At 45.7% G+C, this 16,694-nt stretch overlaps 1 protein-coding gene across 2 annotated transcripts in view; it reads right to left on the bottom strand.

Moving 5' to 3' along the window:
• The window catches only part of LOC144754050 (class I histocompatibility antigen, F10 alpha chain-like), a 323,147-nt gene that overhangs the window by 67,983 nt on the left and 238,470 nt on the right, over nucleotides 1–16,694 (bottom strand). The window lies entirely within an intron of this gene.

The following is a 16,694-nucleotide window of genomic DNA, read 5'->3' as shown; positions in this document are numbered from 1 at the left end:
TCACAACACAGCACATGGTATACTCACTGCTCTGTAACCCTCCGCTCTCACTCCTATCACACCACAGCACAAGGTATACTCACTGCTCTGTAACCCTCCGCACTCACTCCTATCACACCACAGCGCATGGTATACTCACTGCTCTGTAACCCTCCGCACTCACTCCTATCACACCACAGCACATGATATACTCACTGCTCTGTAACCCTCCACACTCACTCCTATCACACCACAGCACATGGTATACTCACTGCTCTGTAACCCTCCGCACTCACTCCTATCACACCACAGCACATGGTATACACACTGCTCTGTAACCCTCCGCACTCACTCCTATCACACCACAGCACATGGTATACTCACTGCTCTGTAACCCTCCACACTCACTCCTATCACACCACAGCACATGGTATACTCACTGCTCTGTAACCCTCCACACTCACTCCTATCACACCACAGCACACGGTATACTCACTGCTCTGTAACCCTCCGCTCTCACTCCTATCACACCACAGCACACGGTATACTCACTGCTCTGTAACCCTCCGCTCTCACTCCTATCACACCACAGCACACTGTATACTCACTGCTCTGTAACCCTCCGCGCTCACTCCTATCACACCACAGCACATGGTATACTCACTGCTCTGCAACCCTCCGCGCTCACTCCCATCACACCACAGCACATGGTATACTCACTGCTCTGTAACCCTCCGCACTCACCCCTATCACAACACAGCACATGGTATACTCACTGCTCTGTAACCCTCCACACTCACTCCTATCACACCACAGCACATGGTATACTCACTGCTCTGTAACCCTCCACACTCACTCCTATCACACCGCAGCACATGGTATACTCACTGCTCTGTAACCCTCCGCACTCACCCCTATCACACCACAGCACATGGTATACTCACTGCTCTGTAACCCTTCACACTCACCCCTATCACACCACAGCACATGGTATACTCACTACTCTGTAACCCTCCGCACTCACCCTTATCACAACACAGCACAGGGTATACTCACTGCTCTGTAACCCTCCGCACTCACTCCTATCACACCACAGTACATGGTATACTCACTGCTCTGTAACCCTCCACACTCACTCCTATCACACCGCAGTCCATTGTATACTCACTGCTCTGTAACCCTCCGCACTCACTCCTATCACACCACAGCACATGGTATACTCACTGCTCTGTAACCCTCCGCACTCACTCCTATCACACCACAGTACATGGTATACTCACTGCTCTGTAACCCTCCGCACTCACTCCTATCACACCACAGCACATGGTATACTCACTGATCTGTAACCCTCCACACTCACTCCTATCACACCACAGCACAGGGTATACTCATTGCTCTGTAACCCTCCGCACTCACTCTATCACACCACAGCACATGGTATACTCACTGCTCTGTAACCCTCCACACTCACTCCTATCACACCACAGCACATGGTATACTCACTGCTCTGTAACCCTCCACACTCACTCCTATCACACCACAGCACATGGTATACTCACTGCTCTGTAACCCTCCGCACTCACTCCTATCACACCGCAGCACATGGTATACTCACTGCTCTGTAACCCTCCGCACTCACCCCTATCACACCACAGCACATGGTATACTCACTGCTCTGTAACCCTCCACACTCACTCCTATCACACCACAGCACATGGTATACTCACTGCTCTGTAACCATCCGCACTCACTCCTATCACACCACAGTCCATGGTATACTCACTGCTCTGTAACCCTCCGCACTCGCCCCTATCACACCACAGCACATGGTATACTCACTGCTCTGTAACCCTCCACACTCACTCCTATCACACCACAGTCCATGGTATACTCACTGTTCTGTAACCCTCCGCACTCACTCCTATCACACCACAGTCCATGGTACACTCACTGCTCTGTAACCCTCCATACTCACTCCTATCACACCACAGTCCATGGTACACTCACTGCTCTGTAACCCTCCGCACTCACTCCTATCTCACCACAGCACATGGTATACTCAGTGCTCTGTAACCCTCTGCACTCACTCCTATCACACCACAGCCCATGGCATACTCACTGCTCTGTAACCCTCTGCACTCACTCCTATCACACCACAGCACATGGTATACTAACTTCTCTGTAACCCTCCGCTCTCACTCCTATCACACCACAGCACATGGTATACTCACTGCTCTGTAACCCTCCGCTCTCACTCCTATCACACCACAGCACAAGGTATACTCACTGATCTGTAACCCTCCGCACTCACTCCTATCACACCACAGCACATAGTATACTCAGTGCTCTGTAACCCTCCGCACTCACTCCTATCACACCACAGCACACGATATACTAACTGCTCTGTAACCCTCCACACTCACTCCTATCATACCACAGTCCATGGTATACTCACTGCTCTGTAACCCTCCGCACTCACTCCTATCACACCACAGTCCATGGTACACTCACTGCTCTGTAACCCTCTGCACTCACTCCTATCACACCACAGCACATGGTATACTCACTGCTCTGTAACCCTCCGCTCTCACTCCTATCACACCACAGCACATGGTATACTCACTGCTCTGTAACCCTCCGCTCTCACTCCTATCACACCACAGCACATGGTATACTCAGTGCTCTGTAACCCTCCGCTCTCACTCCTCTCACACCACAGCACACGGTATACTAACTGCTCTGTAACCCTCCGCACTCACTCCTATCACACCACAGCACACGGTATACTCACTGCTCTGTAACCCTCCGCACTCACTCCTCTCACACCACAGCACACGGTATACTCACTGCCCTGTAACCCTCCGTGCTCACTCCTATCTCACCACAGCACATGGTATACTCACTGCTCTGTAACCCTCCGCACTCACTCCTCTCACACCACAGCACATGGTATACTCACTGCTCTGTAACCCTCCGCACTCACTCCTCTCACACCACAGCACATGGTATACTCACTGCTCTGTAACCCTCCGTGCTCACTCCTATCTCACCACAGCACATGGTATACTCACTGCTCTGTAACCCTCCGCACTCACTCCTATCACACCACAGACCCAGGTATACTCACTGCTCTGTAACCCTCCGCACTCACTCCTATCACACCACAGCACATGGTATACTCACTGCTCTGTAACCCTCCGCACTCACTCCTATCACACCACAGCACATGGTATACTCACTGCTCTGTAACCCTCCGCACTCACTCCTCTCATACCACAGCACACGGTATACTCACTGCTCTGTAACCCTCCGCACTCACTCCTCTCATACCACAGTCCACGGTATACTCACTGCTCTGTAACCCTCCGCACTCACTCCTCTCATACCACAGCACACGGTATCCTCACTGCTCTGTAACCCTCCGCACTCACTCCTATCACACAACAGTCCACGGTATACTCACTGCTCTGTAACCCTCCGCACTCACTCCTATCACACCACAGCACATGGTATACTCACTGCTCTGTAACCCTCCGCACTCACTCCTATCACACCACAGTCCATGGTATACTCACTGCTCTGTAACCTTCCGCACTCACTCCTATCACACCACAGCACATGGTATACTCACTGCTCTGTAACCCTCCGCGCTCACTCCTATCATACCACAGTCCATGGTATACTCACTGCTCTGTAACCCTCCGCACTCACTCCTATCACACCACAGCACATGGTATACTCACTGCTCTGTAACCCTCCGCACTCACTCCTATCACACCGCAGCACATGGTATACTCACTGCTCTGTAACCCTCCGCACTCACTCCTATCACACCACAGTACATGGTATACTCAGTGCTCTGTAACCCTCCGCACTCACTCCTATCACACCACAGCACACGATATACTCACTGCTCTGTAACCCTCCGCACTCACTCCTATCATACCACAGTCCATGGTATACTCACTGCTCTGTAACCCTCCGCACTCACTCCTATCACACCACAGTCCATGGTACACTCACTGCTCTGTAACCCTCCACACTCACTCCTATCACACCACAGTCCATGGTACACTCACTGCTCTGTAACCCTCCGCACTCACTCCTATCTCACCACAGCACATGGTATACTCAGTGCTCTGTAACCCTCTGCACTCACTCCTATCACACCACAGCCCATGGTATACTCACTGCTCTGTAACCCTCTGCACTCACTCCTATCACACCACAGCACATGGTATACTCACTGCTCTGTAACCCTCCGCTCTCACTCCTATCACACCACAGCACATGGTATACTCACTGCTCTGTAACCCTCCGCTCTCACTCCTATCACACCACAGCACATGGTATACTCAGTGCTCTGTAACCCTCCGCACTCACTCCTATAACACCACAGCACACGGTATACTCACTGCTCTGTAACCCTCCGCGCTCACTCCTCTCACACCACAGCACACGGTATACTCACTGCTCTGTAACCCTCCGCACTCACTCCTCTCACACCACAGCACACGGTATACTCACTGCTCTGTAACCCTCCGCACTCACTCCTCTCATACCACAGCACACGGTATACTCACTGCTCTGTAACCCTCCGCACTCACTCCTATCACACAACAGTCCACGGTATACTCACTGCTCTGTAACCCTCCGCGCTCACTCCTATCACACCACAGCACATGGTATACTCACTGCTCTGTAACCCTCCGCACTCACCCCTATCACACCACAGTCCATGGTATACTCACTGCTCTGTAACCCTCCACACTCACTCCTATCACACCACAGTCCATGGTACACTCACTGCTCTGTAACCCTCCGCACTCACTCCTATCTCACCACAGCACATGGTATACTCAGTACTCTGTAGCCCTCCGCACTCACTCCTATCACACCGCAGCACATGGTATACTCACTGCTCTGTAACCCTCCGCACTCACTCCTATCACACCACAGCACACGGTATACTCACTGCTCTGTAACCCTCTGCACTCACTCCTATCACACCACAGCACTTGGTATACTCACAGCTCTGTAACCCTCCGCGCTCACTCCTATCACACCACAGCACATGGTATACTCACTGCTCTGTAACCCTCCGCACTCACTCCTATCACACCACAGCACATGGTATACTCACTGCTCTGTAACCCTCCGCACTCACTCCTATCACACCGCAGCACATGGTATACTCACTGCTCTGTAACCCTCCGCACTCACTCCTATCACACCACAGCACATGGTATACTCAGTGCTCTGTAACCCTCCGCACTCACTCCTATCACACCACAGCACACGATATACTCACTGCTCTGTAACCCTCCGCACTCACTCCTATCATAACACAGTCCATGGTATACTCACTGCTCTGTAACCCTCCGCACTCACTCCTATCACACCACAGTCCATGGTACACTCACTGCTCTGTAACCCTCCACACTCACTCCTATCACACCACAGTCCATGGTACACTCACTGCTCTGTAACCCTCCGCACTCACTCCTATCTCACCACAGCACATGGTATACTCAGTACTCTGTAGCCCTCCGCACTCACTCCTATCTCACCACAGCACATGGTATACTCAGTACTCTGTAACCCTCCGCACTCACTCCTATCACACCACAGCACATGGTATACTCACTGCTCTGTAACCCTCCGTGCTCACTCCTATCTCACCACAGCACATGGTATACTCACTGCTCTGTAACCCTCCGTGCTCACTCCTATCACACCATAGCACATGGTATACTCACTGCTCTGTAACCCTCCGCACTCACTTCTATCACACCACAGCACATGATATACTCACTGCTTTGTAACCCTCCACACTCACTCCTCTCACACCACAGCACACGGTATACTCACTGCTCTGTAACCCTCCGCACTCACTCCTATCTCACCACAGCACATGGTATACTCACTGCTCTGTAACCCTCCGTGCTCACTCCTATCTCACCACAGCACATGGTATACTCAGTGCTCTGTAACCCTCCGCACTCACTCCTATCACACCACAGCACATGGTATACTCACTGCTCTGTAACCCTCCGCACTCACTCCTATCTCACCACAGCACATGGTATACTCACTGCTCTGTAACCCTCCGTGCTCACTCCTATCACACCATAGCACATGGTATACTCACTGCTCTGTAACCCTCCGCACTCACTTCTATCACACCACAGCACATGATATACTCACTGCTTTGTAACCCTCCACACTCACTCCTCTCATACCACAGCACACGGTATACTCACTGCTCTGTAACCCTCCGCACTCACTCCTCTCATACCACAGTCCACGGTATACTCACTGCTCTGTAACCCTCCGCACTCACTCCTCTCATACCACAGCACACGGTATACTCACTGCTCTGTAACCCTCCGCACTCACTCCTATCACACAACAGTCCACGGTATACTCACTGCTCTGTAACCCTCCGCGCTCACTCCTATCACACCACAGCACATGGTATACTCACTGCTCTGTAACCCTCCGCACTCACCCCTATCACACCACAGTCCATGGTATACTCACTGCTCTGTAACCCTCCACACTCACTCCTATCACACCACAGCACATGGTATACTCACTGCTCTGTAACCCTCCGCGCTCACTCCTATCATACCACAGTCCATGGTATACTCACTGCTCTGTAACCCTCCGCACTCACTCCTATCACACCACAGCACATGGTATACTCACTGCTCTGTAACCCTCTGCACTCACTCCTATCACACCGCAGCACATGGTATACTCACTGCTCTGTAACCCTCCGCACTCACTCCTATCACACCACAGCTCCAGGTATACTCACTGCTCTGTAACCCTCCACACTCACTCCTATCACACCGCAGCACATGGTATACTCACTGCTCTGTAACCCTCCGCACTCACTCCTATCACACCACAGCACACGGTATACTCACTGCTCTGTAACCCTCTGCACTCACTCCTATCACACCACAGCACTTGGTATACTCACAGCTCTGTAACCCTCCGCGCTCACTCCTATAACACCACAGCACATGGTATACTCACTGCTCTGTAACCCTCCGCACTCACTCCTATCACACCACAGCACATGGTATACTCACTGCTCTGTAACCCTCCGCACTCACTCCTATCACACCGCAGCACATGGTATACTCACTGCTCTGTAACCCTCCGCACTCACTCCTATCACACCACAGCACATGGTATACTCAGTGCTCTGTAACCCTCCGCACTCACTCCTATCACACCACAGCACACGATATACTCACTGCTCTGTAACCCTCCGCACTCACTCCTATCATAACACAGTCCATGGTATACTCACTGCTCTGTAACCCTCCGCACTCACTCCTATCACACCACAGTCCATGGTACACTCACTGCTCTGTAACCCTCCACACTCACTCCTATCACACCACAGTCCATGGTACACTCACTGCTCTGTAACCCTCCGCACTCACTCCTATCTCACCACAGCACATGGTATACTCAGTACTCTGTAGCCCTCCGCACTCACCCCTATCACACCACAGCACACGATATACTCACTGCTCTGTAACCCTCCGCACTCACTCCTATCATAACACAGTCCATGGTATACTCACTGCTCTGTAACCCTCCGCACTCACTCCTATCACACCACAGTCCATGGTACACTCACTGCTCTGTAACCCTCCACACTCACTCCTATCACACCACAGTCCATGGTACACTCACTGCTCTGTAACCCTCCGCACTCACTCCTATCTCACCACAGCACATGGTATACTCAGTACTCTGTAGCCCTCCGCACTCACTCCTATCACACCGCAGCACATGGTATACTCACTGCTCTGTAACCCTCCGCACTCACTCCTATCACACCACAGCACACGGTATACTCACTGCTCTGTAACCCTCTGCACTCACTCCTATCACACCACAGCACTTGGTATACTCACAGCTCTGTAACCCTCCGCGCTCACTCCTATCACACCACAGCACATGGTATACTCACTGCTCTGTAACCCTCCGCACTCACTCCTATCACACCACAGCACATGGTATACTCACTGCTCTGTAACCCTCCGCACTCACTCCTATCACACCGCAGCACATGGTATACTCACTGCTCTGTAACCCTCCGCACTCACTCCTATCACACCACAGCACATGGTATACTCAGTGCTCTGTAACCCTCCGCACTCACTCCTATCACACCACAGCACACGATATACTCACTGCTCTGTAACCCTCCGCACTCACTCCTATCATAACACAGTCCATGGTATACTCACTGCTCTGTAACCCTCCGCACTCACTCCTATCACACCACAGTCCATGGTACACTCACTGCTCTGTAACCCTCCACACTCACTCCTATCACACCACAGTCCATGGTACACTCACTGCTCTGTAACCCTCCGCACTCACTCCTATCTCACCACAGCACATGGTATACTCAGTACTCTGTAGCCCTCCGCACTCACTCCTATCTCACCACAGCACATGGTATACTCAGTACTCTGTAACCCTCCGCACTCACTCCTATCACACCACAGCACATGGTATACTCACTGCTCTGTAACCCTCCGTGCTCACTCCTATCTCACCACAGCACATGGTATACTCACTGCTCTGTAACCCTCCGTGCTCACTCCTATCACACCATAGCACATGGTATACTCACTGCTCTGTAACCCTCCGCACTCACTTCTATCACACCACAGCACATGATATACTCACTGCTTTGTAACCCTCCACACTCACTCCTCTCATACCACAGCACACGGTATACTCACTGCTCTGTAACCCTCCACACTCACTCCTATCACACCACAGCACATGGTATACTCACTGCTCTGTAACCCTCCGCACTCACTCCTCTCATACCACAGTCCACGGTATACTCACTGCTCTGTAACCCTCCGCACTCACTCCTCTCATACCACAGTCCACGGTATCCTCACTGCTCTGTAACCCTCCGCACTCACTCCTCTCATACCACAGTCCACGGTATACTCACTGCTCTGTAACCCTCCGCACTCACTCCTCTCATACCACAGCACACGGTATACTCACTGCTCTGTAACCCTCCGCACTCACTCCTATCACACAACAGTCCACGGTATACTCACTGCTCTGTAACCCTCCGCACTCACTCCTATCACACCACAGCACATGGTATACTCACTGCTCTGTAACCCTCCGCACTCACTCCTATCACACCATAGCACATGGTATACTCACTGCTCTGTAACCCTCCGCACTCACTTCTATCACACCACAGCACATGATATACTCACTGCTTTGTAACCCTCCACACTCACTCCTCTCATACCACAGCACATGGTATACTCACTGCTCTGTAACCCTCCGCACTCACTCCTCTCATACCACAGTCCACGGTATACTCACTGCTCTGTAACCCTCCGCACTCACTCCTCTCATACCACAGCACACGGTATACTCACTGCTCTGTAACCCTCCGCACTCACTCCTATCACACAACAGTCCACGGTATACTCACTGCTCTGTAACCCTCCGCACTCACTCCTATCACACCACAGCACATGGTATACTCACTGCTCTGTAACCCTCCGCACTCACTCCTATCACACCACAGTCCATGGTATACTCACTGCTCTGTAACCCTCCGCACTCACTCCTATCACACCACAGCACATGGTATACTCACTGCTCTGTAACCCTCCGCGCTCACTCCTATCATACCACAGTCCATGGTATACTCACTGCTCTGTAACCCTCCGCACTCACTCCTATCACACCACAGCACATGGTATACTCACTGCTCTGTAACCCTCTGCACTCACTCCTATCACACCGCAGCACATGGTATACTCACTGCTCTGTAACCCTCCGCACTCACTCCTTTCACACCACAGCTCCAGGTATACTCACTGCTCTGTAACCCTCCACACTCACTCCTATCACACCGCAGCACATGGTATACTCACTGCTCTGTAACCCTCCGCACTCCTATCACACCACAGCACACGGTATACTCACTGCTCTGTAACCCTCTGCACTCACTCCTATCACACCACAGCACTTGGTATACTCACTGCTCTGTAACCCTCCGCGCTCACTCCTATCACACCACAGCACATGGTATACTCACTGCTCTGTAACCCTCCGCACTCACTCCTATCACACCACAGTACATGGTATACTCACTGCTCTGTCACCCTCGCACTCACTCCTATCACACCACAGTCCACGATATACTCACTGCTCTGTAATCCTCCACACTCACTCCTATAACACCACAGTCGGCGATATACTCACTGCTCTGTAACCCTCCGCACTCACTCCTATCACACCACAGCACACGGTATACTCACTGCTTTGTAGCCTTCGAGGCGGCAGTAGTGTCTCACCACAGAGTATGGTTTACTCTGCACTTTATCCTCTCAGGGCGCTGCTATCACCAGAGCCCACATTATACCCAGCAGTGCCCTGAAAGAGTCCACACAGACTATCACCCCACAGCCCATGGTACACTCTGTGCTTTATAGCTTACCTCAGGACGCTGTTAAACCACCACTGGCCATGGTTTACTCACCGCACTGGGCCCTTTCTACAGTCTCACACCTGAGCCCCCCATGCCCTCCTTCTGACTGGCTCCATTATGAATGGATGCAGCCAGGGCAGCCAGGTAAGAGGTGGCTGGCATAAGGCTGGCTTACTGTATCGTCTGCTGTCTTGGGGTGAGGGCCCCGGCGACAACTGTAGAGGTCAACCTCCAGATAAACAGCGAGAAGGCCAAACTGACAACGTTCCTGTAACAATTCTCCAGCGTGGGATTCTCCTCTATTCACAACATTCGGTAATCTAGTGGTTGGGTCCGGATATTCCTGAGGGTTACAGAGCAGTGAGTATACCGTGGACTTTCGATGGGGAGATGGGGGAGGGGGAAAGAGTTAAGGTGTGAATGTGGAAGAGTTACAAGCCACAAAAGGAAGGGATACGGTTACCCTGTAAGCATCTGTTCGGAGTGAGTGGTGCTGTAGATTCACGTGCTCTGCATACTCCTGCCATCTAGTTTTCAGCTTGGATGCTTGGAATTTGTTTTTCTTCGAAGGTTTAGAGTCACAAGATTTGCTGTGACTCCACCCTTCGTCCACAATGTGTGGGAACCGGCTCCATCTTGGATTTTGCTTTTCAGACCGGGGATGAGATTGTGGACTTAGGGGCTGATTACGAGTTTGGCGGTCTGTAGATCGCCAACCTGGAGTGGCGACTCGGTGGCGGTGCGCTCCAGCAGTATGACTGGCAGATTCTGATTTTTGCAGTTGGACCGCTGCAACCGCCGAGGATCCGTGATTCCCCGGCGGTGGCGGGACAGTCAGAGGCAGTAATATGCCGCCAAGTATATAATGAGTTTCCTCACCGCTACAGCTGTCATGGTGGTGAACCCGCCATGAAATCTGTGATGGTGAGAAAACTAAGGGCTCCTGCAGGGCCCCCTGGTGCCTCAGGGCCATGGGGATGCATGCAGTGGGGCACATGGTGTGCCCCGCGTCTGCCTGCATGCCCAGTTCCTGCAAGGCATGGACTTAACAGTCCATAGCGTGCAGAAACTTGCTTTGATGTTCCCACTGCAGCGCTTTTTTAATAGGCACTGCCGTAGAAATGCCAAAGGAACGCCCGCCAGACAAAGAGGTAACTTGTAATCTGGTGGGCGGCCGGCAGTGAGCTTTGGTGGTGTGATAGTAGGGCGGTGGCGCGCCACCCCGCTCCCACACTGCCAAACTCAAAATCAGGCCCTTGGACTACTATGGTGCACCATGTGTATGGTGCATTGTGGAGTGTGTCATATAAGGAGTGATCTGTAACTATTACAAGCTTCCAGGGAGGTGAATCTGCAGCACTACACGTAATAAACAGGTAATGACAGGGGAAGTAACATTTTCTGTTTGTAGAGCCGGTGGCTGTAGATACACATACTCTGCTCAGACTAGAAAGCAGAACCCTTGATTGCGGCATGCTGGCGGAGGCTAGCAAGCAGATGTCTGGAACAAAGTTCTTCGAGCTGTCTGGCCAACGATAGCCTGGTGGCAGGCTAAACGACCACACAATAATGCTTGTTAAAAGTGTGTGTTGGTGACAAGGTGGCCTCTTTACAAATGTAGGCTGGTGCACTGTTCAGTGAGAAAAGCATGGCTGCTCCTTACTTGTGGGTAGAACGGGCCTTGGGGTGGTATGGGTAAACCGACCTTGGATTTAGGATAGTAAGTATTAATACTTGTGACAACACATCTTGCAATACCTGCCATAGGAACCGGAATGACCTTTGTAAGGTTTCACAAAGGCTACAGAGTTGATAACATTTGTAAAAGAGCTTGGTTCTGTAAATGCCGTACATAAGAGCTCTCTTGACATCTAGTGTGTGTAAATCTCTATCCGCCGCTGAGTCTGGTTACAGAAAGAAGGCTGGGAGTGCTATCGTTTGACTGAGGTGAAGATTGAGGTGAAGCCTCCTTCGGGAGGAGCTTAGGGTTTGTTCTGAGAACCCTCCTATCCTTGAGAACTTGACTGAAAGGTTCTTGTATGGTACAGCTCGTCCATGCGCCGGAGTGATGTGATGGAAACGAAAAAGGCCACCTTCCAGGAAAGGAAATGTGAGGGGCATGAACCTCCTGGGGACAATGTGGTGGTTCTGCTGGAGTGTGGGAGGTATTTGACGAAGGAGGACCCTTTATGAAACATTTGACTACTGGGATTCTAACGAGGGATGAGCGTTCCATCTTTTGCATATTCTGTATACAAGCTGCTACAGCAGCGAGGCTGAGATGTTTTGACGTTTAGGTATAAGAGGCAGCAGATGATGCCCCGGACCATTGTTATATTGTATTAGAATGTGTTAAGCTGGGCTGGGTTATGTCACCTATGATGTATGAGTGTTCTATCTCTGAGCTCATCATGGAGTGAGGCAGTGACAGTTTAACCAGCTGCGTCTGGTAGGGTTGGTTCTGGGTTTCTCCTGGAATTAAAGTTTGCCATCAGTAATTCTCTCTGATAATGGCACACAGTTGACGTCGTATGAGATGTAAGAGTTTCTGAATTCTGTTGGAGTCAAACATTCATGTTGTTCATTATACAACCCACAAGGAAATGGGTTGGTAGAGCGTCTTAATAGAATGGTAAAGGGCACCATGCAGTTGGCATACAACTCTCATTTGAATGTGGTAGATTCTGTTACTGAGATGTTGTGGGCTTACAGGACAACTGCTAATAGTAGTCTGGGTGTGAGTCCTTTTGAGATGATGCGTGGTAGGGTAGCAGGGACGAAATTGCTTCCAGCTTGGATGTGTTTTTGTACTGTCTCTAAAAGGATACATAACTCATTGTCTGGAGAGAAAAATGACAAGTTGTTTATCAATGTTGGTGATTGGGTTAAGGTTAAGCCTGGTCTTAACACTAACTTTCTGAATAAGTTCAGAGGTCCGTTTAAGGTCAAAGCTGTTGGTGGAAATTGGGTAAAGTGGATGAATGGACAGACGTGGAATTTGAGTAGGGTTGCCTTGTATCAAAGGAAGAATGGAAAGTGCAAGATGGATTTGCATATGGAGGATGGGAAGGAAGGGACTTCGCCTTGGATGATGATGGCTGATGGTGATTTTAAGGAAAATGATGGCAGTGCAAGTGATAGCTGGTCTGTGTTGCATGGAGTGGTGAGAGAAGGTGGTGATGGAAGAGGAGGAGATGGGTTGTTGGGTTCTTCTCGCATATTGAGAGAGGTGGGGGAAAGAAGAGCACCTGAGTATCTTAGAGATCACATTGTGTCTGTTTGAAACATTTTAAAACTGTATTTTTAGATGTTCTGAAGAGTTTATTCTCTTGGTCAGTTTTGTTGTTTTGTTTGTTTGTTCTTTTCTTTTCTTTTATTTTACTGTAAGATGGGGAGATATGTTATATTGAATTACAATGTGTTAAGCTGGGCTTGGTTATGTCACCTATGATGTATGAGTGTTCTATCTCTGAGCTCAGGGAAACGACCTTTACAACGCAACTATTACAACGAAATGCTATTACAACGCATTTTTTACAACGTAAAAACTATTACAACGCATGTTATTACAACGCATGTTATTACAACGCAAAAACTATTACAACGCATGTTTTTACAACGTAAAATTATTAATTTAAAAATATTAAATTATTTTATAAAAATTATTAAATAATTATATATTAATTTTTTAATAATATAAATGTTGTATATGTATTGAATATATGTTAAAATTAAATATAATAAAATGATAACATAATTTAATAACAAGTATTATTATTTATTTGTTAAAAATTTTAAAAATACATTGCAAAGTATTAATACTCAGGTATTAATTGTTTTTTTATGTAATATATATATATATAACAATAATATATATATATATAATATATATATATATATAATAATAAAAATGTAATATAATATAATTGTTTTATTATTTATTTGACTAATGTATTGAGAATAAATGATAAAATATTAATACTCAGGTATTAATTGTTTTCTATAATAATATAATAAAAATAAATTAATCAAATATTTATTTTGTATTATATATAAAAAATAATATTTTTAAATAATTAAATAAATAAATAATAATGTTTTAAGAAAAAATACTCAGGTATTAAATGTTTTCCATATATTTAATATAATTACATTAAATTATTTCATTATTTATTTGAAAAATGTTTTCAGAAGAAATTACTAAAAATTAATACTCAGGTATTAATTGTTTATTACAAAATGTTAATACTCAGGTATTATTTTTTTTATAAATATAATGTAATATAATATAATTATTTTAATAGTGTATAGAATTAATTATAAAATATTAATAATCAGGTAATAATTGTTTTTTATTTATTAAATACATTATAATTTAATTATTTTATTAATTATTTATTATTAATAAAAAATATTAATATTCAGGTATTATTTGTATTTAAAATTAAATATATTAAAATATTTTTAAAATTTTATTTTACTTTATATGTATTAAATAAATACAACATTATTAAATAAAAGATTATTTATTTATAAAATAATTTTAGAAAATATATATATATTTTTTTTACATAATACACATATAAGTAAAACCATGTAAACACTTTTTCCCACGGTTTTACATTGATTTCAATGGGAGGTTTAGTCCTTCGTTTATTGCAATGATCGCTCCATAGTAACCTAACGGGATGGATTAGTAAGCAAGAAAAAGAATAGAAGGAGGAGAGAGAAAAAGAAAACAAGACTAGCATACAGGTAAGTGAAGAAAAACATTATTTTACATTGTGAATAAATCATTTAAAGAGTAAAATTAACTAAGTAAAAAAAATGTAAAGACAATGACGTTTATTTTAAACTTCTTTTATTTTTTCAAAAAAAATATATAAAAATAATTTCTATTTTTATTAATTTATTACATATTTTTTCAAATTTTTCTAACAACGAATATGTGAAAAAAAATTATAATTTATTTAATCATGTATAAATAAATAGTCCTTTGTTTATCTTGTTACATGTTGATGACGTTTTCACGTTGACGTCGACGTTAGCGGCCATTTTGGATAGCATCGATTGCTGGAAGCAGCTGGAAGCTGATCTGCGCTCAGGTAGGAAAGTTTATAAAGTTATTTTATTAATAAAAAATAGTATACGAACATATATATTGTAATGAAAGATTAAGGAGAGGTTGCGATAGTTATTTAATGATGTTTACAGTTATTTTTTGCATGTCGACGAACATATTAATTGCATATGTCTACGTCGGGTTCTGTTACAAAAAAAGTTATGGATAAAGAGTGAAAAAAAGAATATATTTTTGTAATGTATTGAAAACATTTTGAACGTTTCATAGATTGAATAAAGTCTGAAATCTTTATCGAGTGATATTTTGAAACAGAAAGATAGAAAAGTTTATTTGTTTGTTTTTTTCCAAAATGATTGATGTATACAAAGTGTTTGACAAATGAAACTGTTTACATCGGGTTGTTCGAAAAAAAAAAAGAGTCTTTTTTTTTAATTTGTGGTTTATTTTCTAACAACAAATGGTGTTTAAGAGAAAAAAATGTATTTTTCAAATTGTACGAAAAAAAACGTCTTTTTTTGGATTTCTCGTTTATTTCCTTTGAACGCAAGGTGTTTGAGAATAAAAATTGTTTATTTTGATATGTACGAAAAATATTTGAGTCATGTTTTTGGGATTTGCCGTTATTTTCTTTACTACGCTTTACATATTGGAATACTGGATTTTTCGTATGGAGGAGGTTATTTAATGTATTGCTTTAAACATATTATTTTGGATATCTTTTGGTAAATATAAGTTTGGCAATGTGATACTAGTAATTTAGATAGTGAGAATAATATGAGTTAGGATGTGATATATGATTAAAAAATTTTTTATTTTTGATTGTGAACTATTTTAAAAATATAGTTTATCGAAAAATATTTCATGTTTAAGGATATGTGTAACAAACACATAATTATTTAGAAAAACGTTATTTTAGGGTTTACATTTAATAAATTACTATTCCATATATGTAAAACGTTAGCAAATAGAATCGAATTGTATGGGATTCGATTATTTAAATAATTATGAGATCTAAAGTAATAATGCAAATTACAAAAATAAGGTAAGGTTATGATATTTTCAAATATGACAAATATAGTCATATTACTAATTAATTGATTACAGTTTGTAGGATAT

Source organism: Lissotriton helveticus, chromosome 5_1, assembly GCF_964261635.1.
Source record: "Lissotriton helveticus chromosome 5_1, aLisHel1.1, whole genome shotgun sequence".
Lineage (NCBI taxonomy): Eukaryota > Metazoa > Chordata > Amphibia > Caudata > Salamandridae > Lissotriton > Lissotriton helveticus.
Note: the sequence above shows the minus strand (reverse complement) of the source record. Positions and strands in the feature narration are given on the sequence as shown.